The sequence below is a fragment of the Theropithecus gelada genome, chromosome 1, assembly GCF_003255815.1.
Source record: "Theropithecus gelada isolate Dixy chromosome 1, Tgel_1.0, whole genome shotgun sequence".
Lineage (NCBI taxonomy): Eukaryota > Metazoa > Chordata > Mammalia > Primates > Cercopithecidae > Theropithecus > Theropithecus gelada.
Window position 1 is genome coordinate 75,333,469 of NC_037668.1, and position 26,318 is coordinate 75,359,786.

Below are 26,318 nucleotides of genomic sequence, written 5' to 3' on the forward strand. Positions count from 1 at the left end.
AAGTGCAGGTTCAGGTAAATGCCTCAGTGGGGTCTGGTTATATAAGCAGGCAGGAGTCCTGGATTGCAAGGAGTGGGGAGAAGGGGCAGGAGGGTGTCACACTAGTGAGAAGTAATTAGGTAATAAGTTCACCTTTCCCTTTTCTGTTCTTGCTGGTTCTTCCTTGTTGCCCTAGGCTGTTCTCTGACTCCCAGACGGGCAATATTTAAAAATACATTCTGTTCTGAACAGAAATGTCATCAGGGTTGCAATGTGCTCTTTGTATATTGCAATGAAACAAGCCCAGGGCTGAGAACAGAAGTGCTGGGTTTAACCTTGTTGCTGCTGCAGGTTCATGGTGTGACTTTGGGGAAATGTCCTCATCTGTTTAATAAGGGGTTAAGGAGGCTTATTGCTGAGGACCTTTCAGGTCCTGATGTTCAGTTCCTTGAAGCAGGCTTGCACCATGCTTTGCAATGTGTGTTGAGTCATGGCTGTACTCCATAGTAAAGGCAGAGTGTGGCAGGTGTTGACTGTTTTCTCCTGCTTTTGCTAGCCCCGCCTCCTTTGGTCTCATATGCCTGTCTTCTAAAAACTCATCTTACCTAGGAGGTGGTTCCAGAGAAGGAAGACAGCTGGGTAGAATGGAGGTGGGAGCTCTCTGTCTGGGGAGCAGCCACAGTCAGTAGGAGACTGGCCCATCCTGTGCTTTCTTGGGCTGAGTGGCAGCCAGAGTCAAGCCCTCTGCAGACTCTGCAGAGTGACTCAGCTTATACAGACATGATCCACCCTGCTGGTGACTGGTGAGGAACTCTTTTAGACTAGTGGTAAACAAGTCTAAATTGAGTGATAAACAAGAAGGTGATGCTGGGGCATATGGTATTTGCATCAGTTATCTATTTCTCCTTAACTGGCTACCCTGAAACTTATGACAACACCATTTATAAAGCTGTGGGTTGGCAATCAGGGCTGGGCTTAGCCACTTGGTTCTTCTGCTAGTCTCAGTTGGACTTATGATGCATTGTGGCAGCCAGCCTCCAAGATGATCCTTTATGATTTCTGTCTACTGGTATTCACATCCTTGGGTGGTTCTCTCCCATACTATAGCATGGTTGCACTGTGATCACTAGCAAATAGTGGAAATGATGGTATGTCACTTCTGAGATTAGGTTATAAAAGGCTGCATCTTCTGTATGGGGCACTCTCATTCATGCTTTCTTGTTCTCTCGGATCAATTACTCTGGAGGAAGGCAGCTGCCAGATTGTGTGCAGTTCTATGGAGAGGCCCACATGGTGAGGAACTAGAGCCCTTGCCCAGTAGCCAGATGGGAACTCAGGCCTGCAAATAATCAGGTAACCGAGCTTGAAAGCAGATTCACCAGTCCCAGTTTAGTATTGAGATAACCAAATTATCTGCAACCTTGAGATGTTTTGAGCCAGAATCATTCAGCTAAACTTCTCCCAGATTTCTGACCCTCAAAAACTGAGGGAAGAAATATGGTTTTAAGCTGCCTTGGGGGTAATTTGTTATGCAGCTATAAATAACCAATATACTCAAGCATGTGATTAGATGGCAATGATGGCCATATCCACATACCTGGCGGTTGGCTGGCTGATGGCTGGGGTGACAAGGGTACAAGGGTCACATATCTCTCATCATCCAGCAGGCCAGACTGGGATTCTTCACATAGTGGTAGTCACAGTCTTCTAAAGGCAGCAAGAATAGGTAAACTTCAATGTGTAAGCACTTAAAATTAAAAAAAAATTTCAGTAGTTTTTGGGGTACAAGTAGTTTTTGGTTACATGGATAAATTCTTTAGTGGTCATTTCTGAGATTTTAGTGCACCCATCACCTGAGCCATGTACACTGTACCCAATATGTAGTCTTCTATCCCTCCCCCCAACTCCCCCACCCCGAGTCCCCAAAGTTCATTGTATCATTCTTGTGCTGTTGTGTCCTCATAGCTTTACTCCCATTTATAAGTGAGAACACTAGATGTGTAAGCACTTTTAGAGCCTCTGCTTGCATTACATTTGCTAACAATCCATTGGCCAAAGTATATCACACGGCCAACCCAGATTCAAAGGTGAGAACATAGACTCCATCTCTTGATGGAAGAGGAAGAATTTGTGGTCACTTCTGCAACTGTAGAACATGAAGCTGATGTAACATCTCTCATACTCTAAACACTTCTTCCTTCTCTACTGTTTCACTCTTAAACAATCTTCCTTTTGTTAGACTCTGTGTCTAAATCAACAAATATTTATTGAGCAATTGTCATATGGCAGGTGTTTTCACAGTCATGGCCTTAATCAATCCCTAAAAGCAGCCCTTGCAAGGTAATCCACTTCATGGGTGAGGAATGGAGGCTCAGAAAGACAAGGTGATTCTAACACAGCTCTAGGGACTCCAAGTGTGGTGTTAGTTATATTTTCCTTGTCAAAATGCCCAGAACTCTCCATTTAACTTCCCCCCCCCCGCCCAGACACTCAGGTAGAATATGTGGAGGCTGGTTCCTAGTTGGTTTCTCCCCAACAGTCACTGGTTGGGGCTAAAGTCTGGGGCAGGAAGACTGGGCAGAATGAGCAGGCTCTAGGGGGCGACAAAGGCCAAGGTGACTCCTCATTGCTGCCCCATGCTCCTTTCCCTCCTTCCTTGCCTAGGTCTATCCTCAGAGAAGAGAAAGATGCTGCCTGTCAGAAGATAAAACATTCATCTTCAGGCTCTAAGAAACAAGGGGAAGGAGAAAGGGATGGAGAGAGAGAAGGAGGAAGAGGAGGAGGACGAGGAGAGGAAGAGGGGAGAAGAAGAGAGAATAGACAGGCATAAGAAGGCAAAAATAGAGGGAAAGCAATAAGAAAATTAAAGAGAGACAGAATCATAAAACAGAGAGAGGGGGAGATAGAAAAAAGAGAAGAGAAATAGGAAAATGAGCCCTAAAGACAGGGATAGAGAGAGATGGAGACAGAAGACAGAGATGCCTGGAGAGATGAAACAGACAGAGAAGGGATAAAGAAAGAGTGAAAGGAAGTCAGGCCTGTGTGGTAAGATGACGATGTGTGGAGTAGAGGGGTATGGCGGGTGTTAGTCACACTGTGTGACCTTAACTAGGCCAGGTCATCTCTCTGAGACCCATTTCCTCATCAATAAAAAGCAGCTGTCTTCAGGAACTGTTGTGAGGATGACATGAGAAAATACATGCAGGCACTCTGAAAATAGTAAAGTACTATACAGGTGTTCATTAGTATTATTGGTAGTATTATCATCATTGTTATTATTATTATGTCACGGTTGGGAGAACTTAATGCTAGAATGAGTGTCAGAGCCCAGTGGCTAATGAGATATTGAACACCTCTTCTCTAAAGAGCAGCTTAGTGTCAACTGAAATTGGAGTTTCTTGATACTAAGGCACTACAACTTGTAAGATACCCTATTGATTTAATTACACTTTGGAGTTGGGGAGAATTGCACATTAAAAATACATACTTAAGACAAATAACTGATAACACGCAGTTGTTTCTACATTTGGTCGCTTTTTTTTTCAGGATCACAATCAATGTTTGAGGGCATAATAGAACATCTCTATTCTGTTGAATTCCTTTAGGTCATCAGCAATTATGCAGAATACCATAGCCATGGTGCTGTTTTTGTATCTCATGGATGTGAACTTTATTTCTTTAAAATTAACAGTATGATCTCAAGATATATTGAATAATATTGGTGTTTTGTGTGCATTTCTGCTTTGAATAAACACCCAGTTCCCCTTTCTGCCCCATTATCTGCATTGCATATTTCTGGAAGTTAAATAGCTTTTCTTGAAAGTTAGCTGGACGCTTTGATAGGCAGGTGTTTAGTGCTCAAGTTATAGGACTTGAAGGATCAATTTGTCAGAACCATCTCAGGAAATTCTCTGATATATTCAGGGAGCCTGGGCAAGTTTAACTGCCAGTTACTGCACTGACTGGTGGGTAACAGTCCATCTCTTGGATAAACACCAACTTTATTTTTGCACCAAATTTAATATTTTTGTGGGATACTTAGAGCAATAATTAGGGATTTAAATTTAACAGTCAATCTGTATATTATTATCATTGTAGATTACACAATTGAAGTAACATTGCATATATATGAGAGAACTATCTGACAACTTACTGTTTCTCTTGGAGGCTGACCCATTATTGTAAAACACATTCTGTTTTCAGAAATTCTAAAGTGTAAAGAAGAACAAATACAGGAAATGCTAGTGGCCAAGAACAATGGAAATGGCCTGGGGTAGCCTATTGATAAGAGAGAGAAAGCCAAATGTTTCCAAAAGGTCCTGATTATATCTAGCATATTAAAACAATTCAAAATTGGTTATTTGGGAATTTTTGCCTCATTTGACTGAATGAGATTCTATGCCTGCAATACTTCTTGCTGCCACCAGGTAGTGATAGTGTCTAAAATAGCTTATGTGTCCAAACTATAATCTTTCTTTTGTGGTCAATCTCTGTGGCCAGCAATTTATGCACTGTATCTAATCAGTTACTGTCCCCTCCCCTCCATTAAAATAGAAATTATACTATATTAAGCAACATTTCTGGAAGCAATGTAACACAGTGCTCAGTCTGCTTTGATCCATGGTTCTGGCTAGATTGAGTAAATTCGCTTTTTTACCTGAGGGTAGGGAAATAACAGTAGTGCTTTCCAGGACTGTGATCTAGTCATCCCTCGTATCTGAGGGGAGATTGATACAAAAATTCACAGAAGCTCAAGTCGCATATATAAAATGGCATAATGGTTGCATACAACCTACACATATAACCTCCAGTGTACTTTAAATCATCTCTAGATTACTTATATACCCAATACAATGTAAATGCTGTGTAAATAGTTGTTTTAAACATTTATATTATTTTGATTGTTATATTGTTATGTATTTATTTATTTTTTAATTTCTGGAGTATTTTTGATCCACTGTTGGTTGAATCTGCAAATGGGAACCCACATATAACGAGGGCTGACTGTATTTTGTATTCATAGAATACTTCCCACCTTACCAAGAGCCCCTCTTTGACCTTGCACCTCTAGGTGCCTACATACCCTGGTGTAAGGTTAATGTTTATAGGTCAGCTGTTAGCTGTGTTGGGCAGGGAGCATAGTTTATAACTGGACTAACCCCTTACATTGGTAGATTTATTAATCCATACTTACACAATAGTAGTAGCTATTATTTATTAAGCATTAAGCATGTACTGAATACCCATTTCAATACCAGTTTCAATCCTCACAGCAATCCTATGAAGTCAATATCATTATTATTCTCATTTTACAAAGAAGGAAATCCCCAGGGCTCTGGGAAGATTAAATTAGTTAATGCATAAGACTTGCTTAGCTTGCTGAGCGCAGTGGTTCATGCCTGTAATCCCAGCACTTTGGGAGGCCAAGGCAGGCAGATCACTTGAGCTTGGGAGTTCGAGACCAGCCTGGGCGACATGGTGAAATCCCATCTCTACAAACAACAACAACAACAAGAAGAAAACCAGACTTGCCTAGCAGAGTGCCTAGGACATAGCAAGTGATCATTATTTATAGGGTGTATTATTACAGATGAGGAGACAACAGCTTAAAGGGCCAGCTGGGGAAATAGGCCTGTAAACTGAGAAGTATAAAGCAGCAAAGTACAAGGGACTGGATAAAAGCACAGACGGGCTGGGCGCAGTGGCTCGCACCCATAATCTTAGCACTTTGGGAGGCCAAGTCATGTGGATCACCCGAGGTCAGGAGTTCGAGACCAACCTGACCAACATGGTGAAACTCCTGTCTCTACTGAAAATACAAAAATTAGCTGGGTGTGGTGGTGGGCACCTGTAATCCCAGCTACTTGGGAGGCTGAGGCAGGAGAATCACTAACTAGAATGTGGGAGGCAGAGGTTGCAGTGAGCTGAGATTGTGCCATTGTACTCCAGTCTGGGAGACAGTGAGACTCGTCTCAGAAAAAGAAAGAAAAAAAAAAACCCAAAAGAAACACGCAGATGAGGGGATAATTAATTCTTCTTGGGGAGGTATCCAAGAAGGCTTCACAGAGGAGGAAACAAACTGGACCATAAATGACAAGTAGGGGTGGTGGCATATGTTGTTCATTCCCCATTTTGTTCTTCTCTTCTTCCTTTAAATAACAGAAATATTCCTCTCAGATTTAGCAGGACACATGGCCACTTAGTTAGAGATGATAATTATCATCCTTCCTTGCAGCTAGGTGAAGCCCATGGGACTGAGTTTCTATACTAACTAAACGCAAGTGGAAGTGAAATCACTTGCCACCACTTCCCATGGCTGGAATGTGGCCATAGGATGGGTGAACAAGTTTTGGCCATAAGGAGATGGTAGGATAACAAAATAGAATGAACCTGAGCCCCCAGATAAGCTTGGTGAGCACACCTGTCCCATTCACTTTGGGCCACATGCCTATCTCCAAGCCATTATATGAGAGGTGCATAAACTTCTACCCTATCTGAACTACTGTATTGTTGGCTCTTTTGTCTGAAGCCCATTATTTAGCCAGAAGCCTAAACAGTGCATCAGGTAAAGAAAAAGGAAGACTTGTAAGACAGGAGGAACAGCCTGTCCGAAGACATAAAGAGTGAAAGAAGTTAGTTTTAGGAAACGTTCTCATAGAATTTTTTTTTTTTTTTTTGAGGATCAAATGAGATAATAAATGTATATAAAATGCTGAGTACAGTACCTGGCACACACTAAGTTCACAATAAATGAAAGTCCCATTTTTTTTTTTTTCTGTGTGATACAAATGACTTCTCAGAGCCTCATCTGTAAAATGGGGGTAATGTCACCTGTATGATGAAAACAGAGGTCTGGATCTTTCTATTGAAACATAGTATGAATAGCTTGGAGAAATTCTATTGGGAGCAAGGTTAAAAGAAAAACAATTACCAAGGAATGAATGAGTACCCTGCCTTTCACTGATTTAAATAATTTACCTTAACAAAACCTCTGGTGCTGTCTATCTCTATGCTTTAGCTAATACTGGTCCTGTTTCTTCCTCCTAAAAATATTAGTCATTCCTTGAATGAGTTGTGGATACTCAGTGCTCCAAAGTTTTCATAGGCAGGTTTCTCAGGCCTTTCTCCTCCTGTTCTCCTGACTCCTATTCACTTCACAAGACTGTACCAACATCACATCTCCTGGGGCTTCCCTGACGTTCTGGACAGATCTGCCTGATTCCCTTTATGCCACAGCTACTCCACTAAGGCTGTACACTCTCTCTTACTGGTTTAGGTGTTACTTTCACCTGCCAGACTGTGAGCTCTTCCAGGGCAGGGAGCATGAATGTTTCATTTTTGTTTCTTCAGCACCTGGCCACAGTAGCTGTTCAGTTCTTATTACTGAATAAATGAGGTGTTCTTGGGCAAACAGGTAGGATCAGTTAGAGTGTGTATGTTTTGTAGGGGGCGGTGGAGGGGGAGGAACACAGAGGATTTCAGGGCGTGAGAAGGGCAGATGTAAAAAATGAGCACGTCTCTCATCCACACAACAAGGCCAGGACTTTGCCATTTAGACATTATTAGCGGAAAAAGAAGAGGCAGTGTGATAGAATGGAAGCTATCTAGTTTAAGAAACAGGAGGCCTGATTTCCCTCCAACCTTGTTCAGGATTCATCTGTGTGACCTCAGTGAGTGTCCTTCCCTCTCTGAGCCTTATTTTTGGCCATTCCGTTTCTGATCTTCTAGGAATCTAGGTGTCCTCCAGCTCTGAGATTCCCAGGGCCCTACTGGCCTGGGGAAGAGAACAGGCCTGGCTTTCAGGCCACAGAGGCTGTGACCCAGAGTTGGCACTAGTCACCTCCGCTGTCTCCTCTTCTTCCTCCCTCCTCCTTCCCTCACACCCCCTTCCTCCATCCTCCCTCTTCTTCCCCCATTGTCCTCCCCATCCTTCCCTTCCTCCCGCCTCCTCCCCACTCCTCCCCTGGCTCCTCCTCTCCCCGTCCGGGGCGGGGGGAGGCGCGCTGGGTGGTCCGGCGGCCGGGGGCGGGCGGTAGCCTGCAGGCGTAATTGGCATGCACGCCGTTGTAGCTGAGACCGCTTAATAAAGCATTACATATCTCACCGCTTCCATATTTCATTACCTCACGCGGAGCCTGTGAGAGGGCCCTAATGGGAGTCAGCTGTGTTTTTACTTTCTGTTGTCGGCCGGGACGGGTTTCTCTGCGGATTCTTTGAAATGAAATAATGTGATGCACGCCGCGATAAGGGCCGGCCTGTAATGAGGCCCAGGCCGCCGGGCGGCTGCTATTGCTCCAGGTGTCGCGTATTTGGGCTGCGAGGACGAGGAGGAGGAGGGGGCGGCGCCGGAGGAGGGGGGAAGGGGGAAGTCGCGAGGGGCAGGGGGTGGGAGAAGGCGGAGGCAGGGGCCAGGGGGCGGGCGGAAGAGGGGAGGAAGGAGGGGGCGGTGGGCCGTGGCAGGCCAGGCGGGCGGAGCCAGAGACAGAGAGAGAAGGGAGACGGTGGCGGCCTGGAGAGCCCTAGGAACCCGGGTTCAAATCCTGCCCGCCAGCGTAAAAGAACGTTTGCCCGCCCAGGCGGCCCACGGGGGTGAGGCTAATACTCATCTCACAGGGTTGTGTGCAGGTAAATGAAGGGGGTTTGTAAATTGGAAAGGGCATATCACACATAAAACGAATCATTTATTGAGAGAAAGGAACTGAAGCCCTTTAAGCATCCCTTCTGGGCATGGCAGCTGCCGGCCACTTCACTGAATGATCACAGCAGCCTCACTTGCTAAGAATTGTTACCTTCCCTTTCCAGAGGAGGAGACTGAGGGTCAGAGCAGCGAGGGGCTGGCTCCAAGGCACACAGGAAGAGGCTGAGGGCAGCCCTAGGCAGGTAACCAGGTGGAGATAGAGTTGGAGGAGAAGTTGGTCCACTGCCCGCTGACTGGGCCACCCTGGCATCTCCCGCGAGGGGAGCTGGGCTTTCTCCTCCACCTTGCTCTATGGGCCTCCTCCTGTAGGCCTGAGGCCTTTGCCCTCCACACTGGGATGGAATGGGGTGTGGTGCAGGACTCCTTGTAGGAGGGGCAGTGGCTGGCTGTTGGGGGAAGGCCTCAGGAAGCCCCCTGTTTTGAGCATGCTCCTCTGTTCAAAATCCCACAGCTATGGTCCCTGAGTGTCAGCTTGCTTCGTGTCCACTCTGTCTTTATCTCTACTGCTCTGTGTCCACTCTGTCTTTATCTCTAGGAAATAAATGCTTTTTGAGGAGTCTTGTATCTCCTCAGTGTCTCTCAAATCCACTCGTTTCTTGCCGCCCTCCTGGCACTGCCCTGGGCCAAGCTTCTGGTCCTGCTTTGGACACCGTAGGGATCTTTCTGAAATGCTGACCCACGCTGCTGCCCTCCACTGCTCCCAAGGGCATCTGGCTTCCTTAGCATGCCCCAGCAGGCCCTCCCTGCCTGGACTTTAGAGCCTCCTCCAGCTCCTCAGCTTCATCTTTATCACACCCCATCCCTGACCTTGACAGACTAGGTGACTAGCCTTTCCCGGAGTTCATCTCTCTGGACACTTGCTCATGCTGTTCCCTCTGCTTAAAATGCTCTTCCCACATGGAGCCACCTTGGGAGTCCTGCTCTATCTCCAAGACTCAGCACAATGACTGCGCATTCCAGGAAGCCTTCTTGCCATGTGCTCCTCTGCTTCCAAGTTGTGTATGCTTGCTTTCTTCTCTGAGCCTCAGTTTCCCCATATGTAACACGAGGGAGTTGGGGGCTGATCTCTGGGCTGCACGATCTCATGAATTTATGGGGTTAGGTGCTAGTTTCCTCTTGAAGGAGAAACAGATACTTTGAGTGTGTCCGCATGTTAGATGATAACCATATTGTATGTGCCTGCCACATGGAACACACCAAATTGGTGCTTTATATGCATTAGATACATGCTTTATTTGGGGTTATGCTGCAGTAAACGGAGAAGCTGGGATCAGAAACTGAGTCTTTCTGATTCCTGAGCCTGTGCATAGGTGCGTGAGCATATGCATATGCGCTTGTCTGTGTGTGTACATGTAAACTAATGGCACTCAGAGTTGGTGGCACTTTAACCTGCTCAAAACCCTCTCACCTCCAGGAACCCTTTGAGGTTGGTCGAGAAGGGATATATAGATATAGAGAGGTTGGGCTGTTGCCTTAGTTACACAGGTGCTGGGAAGATAAGAGGGGTGTGGAGCAGGAGGAGACACTCCTCTGGCCCAGAGAACCAAGTGAGATCCTCTCCATGCAGGACTCTTTGCTCTTCAACCTCAGCCTAACTTTGCCAGCTTTGTTTCCCAAATAACCCTCTTTACTGCATCGTAACTTTCTGTATATAGGTCCTACTTTGGAGCCTTTGCTTAAACTGGTCCCTGCATCTGGAATGCTCTTTTCCAAAGCCTGCCTGTGGACATCTTATTCTTCCTTCAAGACCCAGCCCAGATCCCCCTCTTCACAGAAGCCCACAGAACTGTCTCTTTCTTTCCCTGTTTCATGCTCTGCATACACTTCTCTCACCCAGCTTAGAGTGTCAGCTTGGAGCATCCTTGTTTCAAGACTATGAGCTCTGAGGTCAGAGGCTGAGTTTAACTCTTGGCCTACAGAGAACTTGTGTGGAATGGTATGTTGGATATGCTTGTGAATGCCTGGCCAGGCAGGATGTGTTTTGAGGCCCACTGCAAATGGATACAAGTCCTCACACTCGTTGAAAACGCTTGATATATGGCAGCTAATAATATTGTCATTATTTATTACTGTGCTTTTGCTTTGGGCCAGGTTTGACGTTGCAATCTGTATTTCATTTTATTCTTATAATAACTTACAATCCCATTTTACCAGTGAAGAAACTGAGGCTAACTGATACTAAGTAACTTACCCAAGACTGTAGAATTAATCAGTAGAGCCAGGACTAAAATTCAGTTCTCTCTGAATTTTAAAAGGAGTCTGAGCAGGGCATGGTGGCTTATGCCTGTAATCCCAGCACTTTGGGAGGCTGAGGTGGGTGGATCATGAGGTCAGGAGATCAAGACCATCCTGGCCAACATGGCGAAACCCCGTCTCTAGTACAACACAAAAAATTAGCCAGGCGTGGTGGTGCGCGCCTGTAGGCCCAGCTACTAAGGAGGCTGAGGCAGGGAAATCGCTTGAACCCAGGAGGCGGAGGTTGCAGTAAGCCAAGATCGCACCACTGCACTCCAGCCTGGTGACAGAATGAGACTCCGTCTCAAAAAAAAAAAAAGTCTGTCCTTTTTGCACACATCGCATGAATCTGATTGCAAGCGCCTTGTGCTCTGTGTGTCTGTCAAACAGGGCTGCTGTATTGATTAACATGCAAATGATTTTTTGAGAGAGGACTTAAGTGTAGTTCAGTCTCAGCCAGCCACAACTGAGATTTGCAACCCAAGCCCTAGTCCTCACCAACCATTCTGCTATCGGGTTTTCATCTCTAGAGTGATTGACGGGTATTTTTTTCCCTCCCTGACCCAGAACGCCAGGCCTCCAATACTACTGAAATGTTTGCACAATCTTGAAGCATTTATTTAAAAGTTGCTTTTCCCCGAAGGGCCTGGCCTCAACCAGATCCTGAGCCAGATCCAAAAAAACAAACAAATCCTATCTTTACAAGCTCCTCAGCTGGGCTGCATGGGGCGGTGGGGGTGGGGGTCCCCTGGGTCCTACCTTTCCTTGGCTGGCTGACAGGCCCGCCCCAGGGCGAGGAGACTGCTTGCCTGTTTACAGCCCTTTCCAATTCACAGGCCAAACAGGAAAGGGGGGAGGGGTTAGAGAAGGGGGCGAATGTCAGAAATCACAAGTCATACAGTTGCTCCTCAAAGCAATAGGCCGTGGAGATGTTAATGAGGATGTGGCTGGGTTGGGCTTCTTGAATGCTCGTCAAGGATAGAGTGAGACTCTGGCTACCACGTTGCAGGTCCCAGCATCAATAACTAAGCTCCCCATAACCTGCATAGCATTATGGATCCGAGGGGCAGTGATCTCTCAGATGGGTGTCAGAGGACCTGAGTGCCACGCCTGGCTGGATCTGCGTTGCCACCCAGGCCCAAGCTGGTGTACATTGGGGTTGCCATCACAATTGCTTGGAAAAATCCCTTCTCCTTTCTGGCCTCAACCATCATGGACCCATGAGGGGCTGATCTCTAGCTCTGGCATTCTCTCTCTGTGAATCATGGCCATCCAGACTTTTGGGCAAAGCAATGGGGAAATGAGGGAACCGCCATTCATGGAGGGTATTTTGTGTACCTGCTACAGTTTTTGGTACTGTCTGGAGGTTGTCTTGTTTACTTGGCACAGCCGTCCTGAATGGTCCTTGCTGTGATTCCTTCCTACATGTGAGGAATCCAGGGCCAGCACTGGAACCCACGGTCCACCTGGCCCCCTCCTCCCTGTCTCCTGGTATGCCTGGCAAAGCACTGACACCAGGTTGGACAGATGGCCTGATTTAGAACAAAGTCTAGAGTGTGCAGAGTGTGGTGTGGCCTGCCTTGTGTGCTCAGGAGTGGGACCGAGGTGAGGCAAGGGCTCTGCAGAAGTGGAGACCGAGGCCTAGAGAATGACTATCTCTCACCAGCTTCTCACAGTCACTGAGAAGCCTTCTGGTCATAGATGGGCACACTGAGGCCTGTGACTGGGCGAGCTCAAGCTATGTCCCTGAGGTGCTGCCTACGAGTCTCACTCTGTCGCCCAGGCTGGAGTGCAGTATCATGATCTTGGCTCACTGCAACCTATGCCTCCCAGGTTCAAGTGATTCTCCTGCCTTAGCCTCCCCAGTAGCTGATGGTTGAGATTGTGACCTAATAGCTGTAGCACCAGCCAGCAGACACCTTAGATCATGAAGTGACGGCAGGATAATGAAGCCACACATGGTGCAGCAACCAGGCAGCAGGAACCTGCATCCCTGACAATGTAGCATCCATCATATCAGCCTGTTTTGAAGTTAGAAAAAAACTTTGATCTGTTTAAGTCTCTGTTATTTTGGATATGAATGTAATCCTAAGTAATTCACTGTTGTTTCTTAGTGGTAGACTTTCAATAACTAAATATGCCCTACCATAGTATCGCTCAGACTGCAATGTGATGAAAATTATTTGTCATCTCTGTTGTGAGAGCGAGCTCTGTGATGGCAGGGACTCTGATTTTTCTCTGCTGAGTCTCCACTGACTAGTCCTGTGCCAGGCACCCAGCAGGTTAGCGGCTCCGTATTGTGCCAGCTGAGCTGAGCTGGAGCCCTGTTTCCCAGAAATCCTTCTCCTGCATAGTTCCAGGTTAGCAGGGGCTGCAGGAGATATTTTGCCTGAGATTCAGAAGGTGGCAGTGAAGTAGCAGCCATATTCTTTCTGGGCTGGGAAGGTTAGTGTGGGGACCTGAGTTCTTGCTCTTGATTGCTTCTCTCCTGGCTTGCCTGGTTGGCCTGGGGCAGCAGCCAGGGTTCTATGGCTCCTCCAGCTCTTACCCCATCTGCCTGTTCAGCTTCCCTGAATCTTGGGCTGGGAGCATGTGCAGCTCCATGATGAAGGGTTCCAGCTTCTCCAAGAGGCCACCCGTCATTGAAGTTAGAGGCTTAGGGTGGTGGGAATCCTCGTGGGTCCCAGTTTGTCCTTGCTTCTCCTACTTCATATCACCTTCCCTTCTGCACTGCCAGCCCTGTGGCCCTCATATGGAAGCATATGGACTATCTAACCAGCTCCCACACTTGCATAAGATCAATCGCTATAATTAATAAATATTTTTTTTCTCTTTTTTTTCCTTTTTTAATGATACAGTGTCTCGCTTTCACCCAGGCTGGAGTGCAGCGGCACATTCATGGATCATTGCAGTCTCAACCTCCCGGTCATAAGCCATTCTCCTGCCTCAGCCTCCTGAGTAACTGGAGCTACAGGTGAGTGGCACCACATCCCTCTAATTTTTTGATTTTTTTGTTGAGATTGGGGTCTTGCTTTTGCCCAGGCTGGTCTCAAACTCCTGGCCTCAAGCAACCCTCCTGCCTTGGTCTCTCAAGGGGCTGGTATTACAGGTGTGAGCCACTGTAAATTTATTATTCCATGTATCTTCTGGTGGTTCTTTCTCTGATTGATACATAGGTATTCAATAAGTACTTATTAAGTGAGTTAAGGAATGATTTATATGATTGGCCCCCCTGGTACGTGGTACCTACTAATGAATGTCTATCTCTGTCTGCTTGGAGGCTGATGCAGGTGGGAGAAGGACTTGGGCTCAAACTCTAAGACCATATGTTTCCCAGCCCTTTTGGCATAGCATGTCTGTCTGTGTCCAAGTAGAGTTAGAAGGGGCCTGTGAGCCAGAGGGTGCTAAGAGTATCTGGTGGGAGAAATTTCTTCGCAGAAAAGCATTCAAGAGGTGACTTGGGTACTATTAAAACCATTCAGTTTTAAAAGGAAAACAGCATAAAAGTTTGGAAAATTTGCAGCCTGACAATGCGATAGGAAAGAAAATCCCATTTTCTGAGGAGAAATTCAAGCCAGCTGCAGAAATTTGCATAAGTAATTAGGAGCCACCAAGACAATGGGGAAAATGTCTCCAGGGCATGTCAGAGACCTTTGTGGCAGCCCCTCCCATCACAAGCCGAGAGCCCTAGGAAGATTCCTGGGCCTGGCCCAGGGTCCCTCTGCTGTGTGCAGTCTGGGGACTTGGTGCCCTGCATCCCAGCCACTCTAGCTGTGATTAAAAGGTGCCAAGCTATAGCTCGGTCCATGGCTTCAGAGTTGCAAGCCCCAAGCCTTGGTAGCTTCCATGTGGTGTTGAGCCTGTGGGTGCACAGAAGTCATGAATTGAGGTTTGGGAACCTCTGCCTAGATGTCAGAGGATGTATGGAAACACCTGGATGTTCAGGTAGAAGTTTGCTGCAGGGGCGGGGCACTCATGAAGAACCTCTGCTAGGGCAGTGTGGAAGGGAAATGTGGGGTGGCGGCCCTCATACAGAGTCCCCACTGGTGTGCTGTCTAGTGGAGCTGTGAGAAGAGGGCCACCATCCTCCAGACCCCAGAATGGTAGATCCACCAACAGCTTGTACCGTGCACCTGGAAAAGCCGCAGACACTCAACGCCAGCCAGTGAAAGTAGCTGGGAGAGAGGCTGTACCCTGCAAAGCCACAGGGGCAGAGTTGTCCAATACCATGGGAACGTACCTCTTGCATCAGCATGACCTGGATGTGAGACATGGAGTCAAAGGAGATCATTTTGAATCTTTAAGATTTGACTGCCCCACTGGATTTTGGACTTGCATGGGGCCTTTAGCCCCTTTGTTTTGGCCAATTTCTCCTATTTGGAATAGCTGTATTTATCCAATGCCTGTACCCCCATTGTATCTAGGTAGTAACTACCTTGCTTTTGGTATTACAGGCTCATAGGCAGGAGGGACTTGCCTTGTCTCGGATGAGACTTTGGACCGTGGACTTTTGAGTTAATGCTGAAATGACTTAAGACTTTGGGGGGGCCGGGCGCGGTGGCTCAAGCCTGTAATCCCAGCACTTTGGGAGGCCGAGACGGGTGGATCACGAGGTCAGGAGATCGAGACCATCCTGGCTAACCCAGTGAAACCCTGTCTCTACTAAAAAATACAAAAAACTAGCTGGGCGAGGTGGCGGGCGCCTGTAGTCCCAGCTACTCGGGAGGCTGAGGCAGGAGAATGGCGTGAACCCGGGAGGCGGAGCTTGCAGTGAGCTGAGATCCGGCCACTGCACTGCAGCCTGGGTGACAGAGCGAGACTCCGTCTCAAAAAAAAAAAAAAAAAAAAAAAAGACTTTGGGGGACTGTTGGGAAGGCATGATTGGTTTTGAAATGTGAGGACATGAGATTTGTTGGGGGGCAGGGGCAGAATGGTATGGTTTAGCTGTGTCCCCACCCAAATCTTATCTTGAACTGTATCTTCCATAATTCCCTCATGTTGTGGGAGGGACCCAGTGGGAGATAATTGCATCATGAAGGCGGATTCCCTCATACTGTTCTTGTGATAGTGAATAAGTCTCAAGAGATCTGATGGTTTTATAAGGGGAACCCCTTTTTGCTTCGCTGTCATTCTTCTCTTGTCTGCCACCATGTGAAACATACTTTCACCTTCCACCATGATTGTGAGGCTTCCCCAGCTATGTGGAACTGTGAGTCTGTTAAACTTCTTTCTTTTGTAAATTGCTCAGTCTTGGTTATGTCTTTATCAGCAGCATGAAAACGGACTAATATACCATCTCTGCCCCAGAATGGGCATCCTGAAGTCTGGGGGACCATCAGTTTGTCTAACCAGCCTTTGCAGAATGGACAAGAAGAAATACCTGAGGCTAATGCCTCTGACTCTCAATCTCATCCTCACTTAAAGGACTCAAGAGATGTGGATGACTCCTTGTCATGCCCCAGGAACCCTCTGCCAGCTCTCCATCAGCCTTGTGATAAAAGTCAAGACCCTTAAATCTGTGTACAAGATTCTCTGTGACTTTGTCCTTGAACCCCAGCCAGCACAATAATGTCCCACATCATTTGGCCTTAACCTCAGTGAAATTGAATGAATCAGATGTGCAGGTCTATGCACTATAAGTTTTTGTTTGTTTGTTTGTTTTGAGGCGGAGTCTCGCTCTGTCACCCAGCCTGGAAAGCAGTGGTGCAATCTTGGCTCATTGCATCCTCTGCCTTTTGGGCTCAAGTGATTCTCCTGCCTCAGCCTCCTGAGTAGCTGGGATTACAGGTGCCTGCCACCACGCCCAGCTAATTTTTATATTTTTAGTAGAGACGGAGTTTCTCCATGTTGGCTAGTCTGGTCTCAAACTCCTGACCTCAGGTGATTCACCCGACTTTGCCTCTCAAAGTGCTGGGATTACAGGCATGAGCCACTGTGTCCGGCCTATGCACCTATAAGTTTTTATCTTCAGTTATTCTGTGCGATCAAGAGCCTCAGTTTTTAAGACTTTTTTTCCCAGATCAGGAGACTCTTCTTGGAGGTGGAAGAGTCAAGTCCAAAGTTTTTTTCCCTTAAGAAGCTGTTTGTCTATCTATTCACCCATCTATCTGTTCATCCACCCATCCATCCAATCGCTTATCTATCTTTCTACTGCCCTCTGGCTCTACTCTGGGCCAGGCCCTGTGATCATGCTGAGAATCTTGGAGATGAATCAAATATACCCTCTGATCTCCAGCAGCTCACAGTGGGATAGACAAAGATGATGCAACTAGACAACAAAAAATATAAAAACATAAGTACCATCTTGAGAAAAGTCAAAAGCCATGGAAGCATAGAGGATGTCCCATCCCAGCCATGGGGGTCAGGGGAGGCTTCCTAGCAGAGGAGACATTTGAGCTGACTTTGAAGTACAAGAAGGCATTAGCTAGACAGGGAAAGCATGAAAGAGTCATGCAGAGAGTACAGCATATGCAAAGGCCCAGAAAGGGTCAGAGAGCATGTTATACTGGTTGCAAACTGTGTGCGGTAGAGATGGTTGAGGGGTGAGAGAGAGGTCACAGCTAGAGCCTAGTCCAGATTTCTTGCCCCGTGAATCTGGTCCAGGTTCTTCTGGAAGTGGGCAGGAGAGGTGCCGATGGAGGCCCCGCAGAGCCAGTGTGGCCTGTATTTAGCAATTGGTGCTAGGTTCGAGTGAGTACGCACTAGGCCTGGGGGATCCTTGGGCAAGAGGAGTTATGTGGCTCAGTTTCAGGCCATCTCCTCAAGCAGATATGCATGAGCAAATGAGGCACAAACTGCAGTTGGGTAGATGGGGTCAATTCTTGGCTCTGTATAGACAGATAACTTTGCACAAATCACTTTTAGAGCCTCAGTTTCCCATGGCTCAGTTGGGAGTATATAATTTATCCTAGAAGGCTGGTGATAACATTACTTTTCTCCCTTCCCTTTTCCTTACAAGGTGGATCCAAATGGTCACTCTAGGTGAGGCCCAGGGAGATCCCCTTGGTACCCAAACTTGCTTTCCCCAGTTCATTTTGGTCAGAGTGTCCAAAATATGGTTCTGAATGCATCACCCACTGCTTGCGGAAAAAAGCACACATTTCTTAGTAAGGCATTCAAGAAATCTGAAACTTTTTAATATAATCTCTACCTTCTATTCATCCATCCACCCATCTGGCTGGCTGTCCTTTCATCTCTGTGTTCACCCCCTTATTCACTCAACAAACACTCATTTCTTGTCTCATCCCTCCTCCTCCTTTTCTTTCTTCTTATGCTCAGTCTCTCCAAATGGCCAGCTTCCTTGACCTCATGTTTGTGTGAACAGGCTCTTCCTTCTGTTCAGTGGATGCGGTGGGATGCTTCCCTTCTTTTCCTATCACTCACCTACTTTTTCTTCAAGGCCAAACTCAAAGGTCCCTTCCTCCATGAAGCCTCTTGCCTTATCAGCTATCCTCCTTCTAGTCTTCCACTCCTAACGTCTTATCTTTTTATGGGACATGTATTCCATAGCATTGTTTTTTTGTCTGTCTGTTACTCACTGACCTTCCACCCTACTCCAGCAGGGTGGCCTCTTTGTACATTTGTTTAGGTTGTACACTGCACAGGAACACCCAGCTGAGGAATGTGCCCTAATGTGAGGGCTGTACCTCTCTGGAGGGAAGAGTGCTTTTTTTCTAATTCATACAAAGGTACCTGTTCTCCAAGTGATGAGCTCAAGTGGCTGAGTTCACCCATATGGGGCACCTTTTTCTGTTTCCTACACAGGGGCTCTTTGAGTTAGTGGTGACCTTCCCTTGATTCTAAGTTACTGTGGGCCAGGAACACGTTGGCTTCATCCCTGTTCCCCCAGCTCCTAGAATAGCAGTGCTAGGCCCCAGAGACCTCCATAAGTGTTCTTGGAGTTGAAAGGAGAAGGCTATCAGTAGTGAATCTCTGTTCACTTGGCCTTGGAAGGGCAGGACTCATGCCTATCTTGTAGGGAGATAAGGCTTCCGAGTTGATGCAGTGGTGATGGCAGGTTTGTTTGGAAATTCTCCAGTAAGTGGTGTTCTGGGCCTGTCTCCCAGGGACCTCGAGAGCTTGCTGGAAGACCTGCAGACCAGGGCTCCTCCAAATATTGTTTTAAACTGATTGATGCCATGCCAGGCAGGGAAAGGACAGGCATTTTTCATACATGAAAAACAATACATTCTGGGGCCAAGATGAAATTATTTTACATTTATACGATAACAGGCAGGGAGACAAAGACGATGTTTGAGGACGTTTAAACCCTCAAAATCATTAGTCACTGTCCCAGCAGGCTACACAAATAAATGATCAATGCACAGAAAAACAAGGCCCTCTGAGGTGTTTGCCCAAGACCACTTATGTGTCAAACAGACTTATTAGATGTGAAGGGAATGATTATTTGTACAAAGTGAAATGAACATGTGCAATAATATTGTAAAATGTTTATTAGTCTAGAGTGTGCTGAATGTTCCTAAAATATATCAGGTTCTCAGCTTGCATTTAATGTACTGTTATAAATGATATCACATCCTTCCAAGCCGATTTTCCGCTTAACGCTAAGCTTCTTTGCTGGGGAAATCGTGTTTTCAGATCCCAAGTATGAAAACATTGTGGGGTTAAACTCTCCCTTCTACTCCCTAACCCCCACCCCAATCAGTTACCTCCCTATAAAACTTGTCCTGAGTCTGGCTGGGAGGGATAGGGCAGTTGGTCAGGCCAGATGGTGGTTGGAAAAGGAAAAGGGGGTGAATGAGTTATTGTAGTGGGGACGTTAGGCTGGAAGTCCGGTGATGCAGATTTCAGGATCTGCTCACTAATCTCCTGCTGTGTGACCTTGGGGTAGTCCCTTCCCCTCTCCAGGCCTTAATAATCTCAGTCAGAAAATGGGAATAAAGAGACTCCCAGAGCTAAACGTTTACATATTCTAAATCCCAGCTTACTGAGTCATGAGTCTGAAAGATAAAAAGAGATTCTGGAAGTGAACAAATAAAGTGCTATAGAAAAATTCTTATTTTTTTCTATGATTCTGGCCAATTCTTACTTAACCTTTAAGGCCCTGACCAAATGTCCCCTCCTCTGGGAAGCCTTCTCTGACCTGCTAACCAGCTGGCAGTCTGTCATCTTTGCACTAACAGTGCGAAATGCTTGTGTCCCTTATTGCCCCACCAGCTCATGGTATCACCACATCTCTCTGTGTGAATAGGCTCTTCCTTCTGTTCAGTGGGGAAAGCTCTGCAGGAAGGAGAAAGTGGCTTCGTTCTTTGCTCTGCTTAGACCAGCAGGACTCTCCTCCCTCAGTGAGTCGTCTGCCTCCGTGAATGCAGCCGCCGAGCTGGCCAGCTTCCTGGCATGCATGTCCAGCTGTCAGCTTGCTTTGAACTGAGGTCCCCAAAAGATCCCCAGACCTGGGCCAGGCACAGAGCTGGTACTCAGGAAATGATTAGTGGATGCTGGATGGGGAGGAGCCGAGCTAGTGTGACCTTTGGAGGTTATCCCTCACCTACTCCACATGTTAAAGATGGGAGTTGTATACCAGAGTAGGGAAGGGATTGACTTGGGGGCTACTCAGGCATCTTGGAGAAGGGTCAGAGAGAGTGTTTCCTATAACATGTCAACTCTCCACCCAAGAAGGAGGGGTAGAGGAGCCCAGCCAAATCCCATGTCCTTGGCCCTGAACGGGGATGGGAAGTATTGGTAGTGGGCAGTTCTTGGCATCAGCTGAGAGCACAGGGCTGGCTTTGGAGTTTGTGGAGGTGGTTAGGGATATGGGGGGTTTCCAGTTTCCTGGCTGAGTCACGTCCCTCTCCCTTCCCCTGCCCCCCAAGGTTTGCTCAAAGGCCCCCTGGAGGGTGATCTTCTGTGAGCTCAACTGATGGTCTGGGGATCTTTTGGGGACCTCAGTTCAGAGCAAGCCGACAGCTGGACATGCGTGCCAGGAAGTTGGCCAGCTCAGCGGCTGCATTCATGGAGGCAGACGACTTGTTGAGGGAGGAGAGTCCTGCTGGTCTAAGCAGAGCAGAGAATGAAGCCACTTTCTCCTTCCTTCGCAGCTTTCCCCAGAAATGACTGAAAGCAATCTACATGGAAATATATACTAAAATGTGGGAACATAAAGTTAGAAGTAAGCATTCAAGGCAAAGATTAAAAAGTGTAGGAAGGTAGGGTGGATTCTGGAGTGAGGCTTCTAAGCAGGGATCCTCCTCTAAGGCAGGCCCTGCAAGCTGTGGAGGCAAGTCATGTGTGTCACTCCAGGCTTCCAGCAGAGGGGACCCAAGCAGGTATGTGATTTACTGTGCTCACAAGATAAACACACGCCCTTTGCTTAGAAGAAGGGCCGCTCCCTTGATTTGAGGCCAGAGAAAAACTCCTGCGATTTCTCAAAAAGGGGCACACCATGTCCCCGACAGCTGCCTGTCAGCAACATAAGCTGGCTGCTTCTTCCTCTGCCTCCCGTTTCTTCTCTTTATTCTCTTGCTCTACCTTCTCTACTTCCTCCTCCTCCTCCTCCTCCTCATCCTTTTTCTTCTTTTCATAGAGTTTAGGAAAGCAGTCCTTGGAACACAGAAAGAAGTGTTCCTGTTCAAGTTGAACCCCTGGTAACTGTCAGGGTGCTTGGGGTAGGAAGATAGCCAGGCCCCAGCATGAACTTCCGGCGGCCTGGGAAAGTGTTTCTCCCCACTATAGCAGTGGGCAGTGGTGGGTTCAATGTTACCCCCCTGAAGCGCAGTGCCGTACTGAGCATCTTATAATGAGTGCCTTCTACGTGCCAGACATTTATTGGGTACATCCTATGTTAACTCAGTTGGTCCTCACAGCCTCCATTCAGGGTGGTTCTTCTTATTCTCAAGGTCACAGGCAGAATATAGAAGAGCTGGTTTTGGCACCAGGTTCTTGCACTCCCAGGCTAGCCCCTGGCAGCCCCACTGCTGTCTCACTGTATGATCCTGAGCATTTCTATGGTCCTGACTCTTGATTTTCTCATCTGTACAGTGAAGGCCATGTGTCCCTGAGAGTCCCTTTAAGTGGACAGTCTGTGGTTGCCTGAGTAGCTGAGTCCCCCTTTGCACTGGGCTCAGGTAGACATTTGGGGTGCACAGGGACTACCTCTTGTTTTACCCTAAGTAACTCCTCACCTTTGCCCCTTGGGCAGGGGCTCCTCCTGCTGGTTGCCCTTAGAACCTGTCCCTGGATTGGACCTCTCCCACAAACTCCCTTCCCGGAGAGACTGAGACTCACAGGGAACCTGCATTCCTGAAGCAGGGATGAAGCTTCAAGATTTAGCACCTGAATCAACTTCTTAGGCTGCTGTGGGTGGGATAGGCTAGGTGGTACAGTGGATTAGGGATTGGGACAGAATATTCTCTTGCTTTAAACCCCACTAATTACACTACAATCCAAATTCCTTGCCACGCCCCTACATGACTGGGCTCCTACTTCCCCTCTGACCTTATTTCCTCCTACTGCCCCAGGGTACTCAGCATCCCCTCACATCACAGCTTCCGTATTAGTGAAGGCTACCTAAGCTGCTGCAACTGATACCACTCCCAGATTTCTGTGGCTTAGCCCGATAGTTGGTTTCTTGCTCACATCAAGAGTCCAGTGGGCTGCTCCAGTGGCAATCATGGGAATATCACAGCCTCATGGTGCCTCTCATCGTGATAAGCATGTTCTGGGACTTCATCAGCTTCTTGGTTCCCTGGTTCATCCCTAAGAGTCTTAGCAGAGTAGTTATCAGCACCATATTGGTGACCTGTTCGGTTTGCTGCTTTTTTTTTTTTTTTTTTTTTTTGAGACAGGATCTCTGTTGCCCAGGCTGCAGTGTAGTGGCACGATCTTGGCTCACTGCAGCCTCAACCTCCCAGGCTCAGGATCCTTCTCCCTCCTCAGCTTCCTGGGTAACTGGGACAACAGGAGCATGCCATCATGCCTTGCTAATTTTTTGGTATTTTATGTAGAGATGGTGTTTCACCATGTTGCCCAGGCTGGTCTCGAACTCCTGGGCTCAAGCAGTCCTCCCACTTCTGCCTCGCAAAGTGCTGAGATTATAGGCATGAGCCACTGCACCCAGCTACTGCTATCTCTTTTGGCTGATTGCAATTCTTTTTCATTTCTGTCCTCTCTTTGGATCACAGTTGAAAAATGAAACCAGCTGGTATCTGAAGCATCGCTGGCCTTGAGGAGAAGACATGCTCTATAGTGCTAGGCATTGATGTTATGAGAAGAGAATTCCTTTTAGATGCAAAATCTCCTCCAAACTGAGACCTTCTTCCTTGACTTGCCTGTTTTGGGCATCAGCTGCCTTAAACATTCACACCATATCTGAATATCTTATTCTACAATGCAGTATTTCTTCCTCCACTTTTTTTACACTTTGACTTACTATGTGCCTACCTAACCTAAACTGTGCTGACTCTACAAAGTGTTTATGCACTCTTCTGAGAGAAGATGCTCTTCTGAGAATATTTTATTCTCTCCTTGGAATCTGTGGATTTGAAGATGGCGCCTGTCTTCTCCTAACGTGGGAATCAGCGAAGCGTTTAAAAACTGCTGCAAGATAAACAAGATTGGGATAGGGCAGTCAGTAGGAGAGCACGTTCAGAGGGAAGCTCTGTCACAACAGAATTACACCAAACTATATTTTCAGGATGAACTTCTTACCTCTTCCATCTCTTGGAATAAAATATTTTTCTGCTTCCAAAATAAAACAAATGCAAGTGTTCCTGCTCCGTGTGGTGATTCAGGGACCCAGAAGCCTTGCATTTGGTGGCCCTGCCATCTGCTGGGGTGCCGATCCTCTGTGCTCAGCTGGCTCAGGTGACGGCAGGAAGCAGAGGCATAGGGAGCAGAGGCATAGAAGACCACAAGGGGGTTTTCTGGCCCAGACTTGAGGGTGGCCCTTCATAAAACCTAGTCATACGGCCACACCTAACTGCAAGGAAGGCTGGGGAATACACTCCAGCTGTGCACCCAGGATAGAGTACAAATGTGTTTGGTGAACAGCTAGTTTGTTCCTGCTCCAGCCTTAAAAGCCTTTTCCTTTCCCTCCACCAGGCCCGAGGGATGGGCAGCAGAATTAGCACCCCCCATGTTGCAGATGCAGAAACAAGGCTCAGAGAGACTGTCCACCTTGCCTCTTCCCACCACCCACCAAGGTCACATAGTGAGTTGGTGTCAGAGACCATGTCTCCTGGCCTGGAGCCTGTGCTTCTTCAGCTAGAAGCAGCCCGGTCACCCAACCCTCAGCATCCCCCACTGGCCTGGTCCTCCCCTAAGGCCCTTACCAATCTTCACTTTGTGTCAGAATTCACCAGGGACCTGGTGGTTCCTGGTCCGGAGGTGAGCTTCTGCAGGGTGAATGTACCTGCAGTACATGCAGTACGTGTACCTGCAGTATATATCTAGCTCAGTACATGGAGTGGGGCCTGGTATGGGCATAGCACAGAAGACTGAGCAGGGAGAGGCTTGCTCAAACCTCAGAAGGACTGAGAGGTGAATGAGAGGAAGACAAGAGCGAGTGGGTGACAAATGAACTTACTGAGCAGTGACTGGGATGTCCACAGCACTCTCTCCTGCTGAAGTCCACCTCTCCCCACCACCCACCATGCCCTGGCAGCATAAAATCCCAATTCCACCTCTGTCCTCACTATTGTGCCCCTCCCGCTGTCCCATCTCCCACTGTGCTCCAGCCACAAGGGCCTGCTCCAGTGTTCCTGCCTGGGCTGAGGTCTTCTGTGGCCCCTCCAAGGGCACACTCACCTTCCTCCAACCTGCCCTGTGCCTGTGGCTGACCTGTGTGTCCCATCAGTGGGCTCTGTGGAGTCAGGCCTCCAGTTGGGTTTGGTCACTGTGGGGTACCCACAGAGAGAGAAGCAGTATGGGTCAGGGTCTTCATTTCCACAGTTCTTTCCTTATAGATGTCTTGGACTGGTGCCTTGATCAGAGGCCATCACTCCTCCCAAAGAAGCCAACTGTAAGTTCCAGCAATCACTCCTTCCCCTCTTCCCTTCAGGATAACAGTTTTACTGCTACTGGTCCAAGACTACTGCTCTATTCCTTGTGTTCCTTTCACAATAGCCTCCTTGTAAAGAATCTCTGCTTGAATTCTTCCTTTCCTCTCCTCTCCCCTCCCCTCCCCTCTCCTCGCCTTTCCTTTTTCCTTTTTCTTTTTTTTCTTTCTTTCCTTTCTTCTCTTTCTTCTTTTTTTTTTTTTTTTCTTTTTTTTTTGAGACTGAGTCTCACCCTATCACCCAGGCTAGAATGCAGTGGCATGATCTCGACTCACTGCAACCTCTGCCTCCTGGGTTCAAGCGATTCTCGCACCTCAGCCTCCTGAGTAGCTGGGATTACAGGCACGTACCACCACACCTGGCTAATATTCTTTGTTGAGACAGGGTTTCACCATGTTGACTCGGCTGGTCTTGAACTCTTGATCTCAGGCAATTTGCTTGCCTTGGCTTCCTAAAGTACTGGGATTACAAGTATGAGCCATTGCGCTTGGCCTGAATTCTCCTATCTGGAGTGTGCTCCTGTTTCCTGTTGGGATGCCGACCTGCACGCCTCATCTCAGGGCCTCCATACTTGCTGTTCCCACTGCCTGGTGTGCTCTTCCCTCAGGTCTTTACATGGGCAACTACTTTTCAGCTTTAAGGTCTCCGCCTGACTAATGTTTTCTCAGAAAGACTTTCCCAGAGAGAGGGGTCACCTCTAGCCAAAGGTGTCCCCCTCACCCTGGTCGTTCTCAATCCCATAGCCCTAGATTAGTTTCTTCCTTGTATCTGTCAGTGTTTGCAATGTTTGTCTGGCTTTCTCCTCTGGAATGCAAGCTCCATGAGAGCCGGGGTTTTTATCCGTCTTATTTACTTCTCTATCCCCCAACCTAGGACAGTGTCTAGCACATAGTAGGCACTTACTATAAATGTTTATTGAATTTGTAAATGAGACAGATTCAATATGCAAACTAGGGAGTAGCATAAATGAATGAATGAATGCATAGATTGGCAAATAACTCACCTGAATAAATGGATAAATGAATTGGGCAAATGTGTAACAAATGAATGAACACATTGACACAGACATGCACGTAGGGGAATGTCATGTGAAGGCGAAGGCAGGAATTGGGGTGATGCCTCTACAATCCCAGGACTCCGAAGATTGCTGGCAAGTCCCCAGAAGCTAGGGAAGAGGCATGGAACAGATCTTTCCTCACAATCCTCAGAAGGAACGCACCATAACCATACCTGGATTGTGGGCTTCCAGCCTCCAAAACTGTGGGACAATCTCTTTCTGTTTGTGAAGCCACCCAGTCTGTAGTACTTCTTATGGCAGCCCGAGCAAATGAATAAACTATGTCTAGGCTTTAGGTTTCTAGAGCTTTAGAGGTGATGACGTACTATGTACA

General features: G+C 47.3%; 1 pseudogene; it reads left to right on the forward strand.

Annotated features, from left to right (window-relative positions):
* Positions 1-21,561: 21,561 nt before the first annotated feature.
* Positions 21,562-23,097, forward strand: LOC112626676 (annotated as a pseudogene).
* The last annotated feature ends 3,221 nt before the right edge of the window (positions 23,098-26,318 follow it).